The following is a 2,437-nucleotide window of genomic DNA, read 5'->3' as shown; positions in this document are numbered from 1 at the left end:
TTGAATCATATATATGAAGTAAAAGGAGTAACGGAAGGAGAATGTTATACACTCGGTAGCATAAAAGCGTACCTACACAATTTTCCAATTGTCCTACATATAATACCAAGCTCAGTTCCATTAAAAGTAGATGGACTAATTGGTTGGGACACAATTTGCCAATATAAAGGTGCGATTGACGCTGATGATTATAGCCTAATTCTAGGGAGCATCAGTGTGCCATTTATAAAATCCGAGATGATCGAGTTACCGCCTCGAATGCGTAAAGTCATTAAATGCCGCGCTTTGAACGACACACCTGTCGGATGGGTACCCTTACAAAATTGGAAAGACGGGGTACTCTTCGGAAATTTCCTTGGTCAGAACCGAAATGGATACATTTATGCTGAGTGCATAAACACTACTCGTGAAAATATTGATATTTCAACACCACTTTTAGAGCTAATACCCTGTAATTCGATGAGCGATCGCGGAGCAGCATACGCCGTTGAGGACGACGATATGTTTCCCGAATCATTTATACACTCGTTGCTGGCAGACGATAAATCCAAAGGCAACGACGAAAAGCCTGCACAGCACGACAACGATCGTTTCACATTACATGGCGCAGAAAGAGTTAGCAAAATTATGCAACTAATGGATACCGACGGCTGCAATGACGAACAATTAGCCGCAATAAAAGATGTCGTCGAATATAAGCCTTACACTTTTGGCCTCGAAGGAGAGCCGTTGCCGATTTCAAATTTAATTACATGTAGCATTACCACGACTACTGAAAAACCTTTAGTCCCTAAATACTATCGCTACCCCCCAAAGCTAAAGGAACAGATGCAGAAGGAGATTGATAAGTACCTGAAGCGCGACATCATAGTGCCAACAAAACCCCCGTGGATTAGTCCTCTTTGGATTCTTCCAAAGAAAATCATGGATGAACATGGCAACAAAAAGTGGCGCTTAGTCACCGATTTTCGCCAGTTGAACGAAATAACGGTAAATTATTGCCACCCTTTGCCAATTATGGTCGACATCATGGAGCGGCTAGCCAAGGCAACATATATCAGCTGCATCGATCTACGCAGTGGGTTCTACCAAATCGCTATGGATCCAGCCTCTGCCCATAAAACTGGATTTGCTGGGCCCAACGGTGTGTACGAATATAAGCGTATGCCCATGGGAATTTCCTCCGCACCCTCTATTTTCACAAGAGCGATGAACCTAGCCCTCGCGGAACTACAAGGTTCAGAGCTCGAAATATACCTCGATGACGTCATGGTCCATGGGGAAACCCTGGATGAACACAACAATCGTTTCAAGCGCATGCTTGACCGATTTGCAACCGCTAACATGACGATTGAGCCGGCAAAATGCCAGATGCTCAAGAGCGAAGCGAAAGTCCTTGGTCATATTGTTGGTAGAGGTCAAATCAGAGCAGACCCTGAAAAAATAGAGGCCGTACGGCATTATCCAATGCCCACGACTCAAAAGAAGGTCAAACAATTTATCAAAGGCTACGCCACTATAGCGCAACCGCTGCAGAAATTGCTGAAAAAGACAGTCAAATTCGAGTGGAAGGACGAACACTCAAATGCTTTTCACGAGCTTATAAACAAACTATGTGAGTATCCGGTGTTGAGCGCACCCGATTCAGAGAAACTCTTTTTATTAACAACAGATGCGAGCGATTACGCTATAGGCGCAATACTCGGGCAGGGCGAAATAGGCTCTGACTACGCCTCTGCCTACGCAAGTACTTTACTATAAGTATTGATGCAAAAGATTGAAATGAAAATGTTATATTATTAAACTCACTGTTCCTTCTTTTTCATCCATTTTTGACACTTCATTGATTATGTTTTAAGTGCCAGATTACCTCATCAATGATGCTGGAAATTAAAGTACTTATAGTAAAGTACTTTAATTTTGGCTCAAATTGGTTCGCTCTTTGAGACTTTCACAGTATACCAATTGAGCTACAGTGTTTATTTTTTGAATAAGTGTTTAAAAACTTGAAAAACACAAAGTAACAATGCTGTTCAGTCAGTTGGAATTGACTGTTTTAAGCCTGACCATGATAGGCTATTATATGGTATTTATTATCGTTAAAAATATTCCAATCTTGACCATGTGTAAAAGTATTGTTTTAGGGCCTATTGGATCAAACGAACTGTATGGGGGATCATCATCATGTACTAGGAGATCACAAAAAAATTTTCAGGGCATTCGGTGACCCGGACTTGGAGAGCTCTCCTTGTTAGACAAGCGGTCACGCAAAGCCAACTCGCATTGCATCGCCGACAACACTACAAATGCCGCCTCGGCAAGGTCACCTAATGCGCAAGAAGGCTGCAGAGACGGAGAAAAAAATATGCATTTAAATGCCAACTCCGAGCCTCATACAACACAAAAGCTGATAAGAAGAGATAGTTCGCCCTGCTCA

This window comes from Trichogramma pretiosum, unplaced genomic scaffold, assembly GCF_000599845.2.
Source record: "Trichogramma pretiosum strain Unisexual culture from Peru unplaced genomic scaffold, Tpre_2.0 scaffold88, whole genome shotgun sequence".
NCBI classification, from domain to species: domain Eukaryota; kingdom Metazoa; phylum Arthropoda; class Insecta; order Hymenoptera; family Trichogrammatidae; genus Trichogramma; species Trichogramma pretiosum.
The sequence above is the reverse complement of the archived record's forward strand: the minus strand, read 5'-3'. Positions refer to the sequence as shown.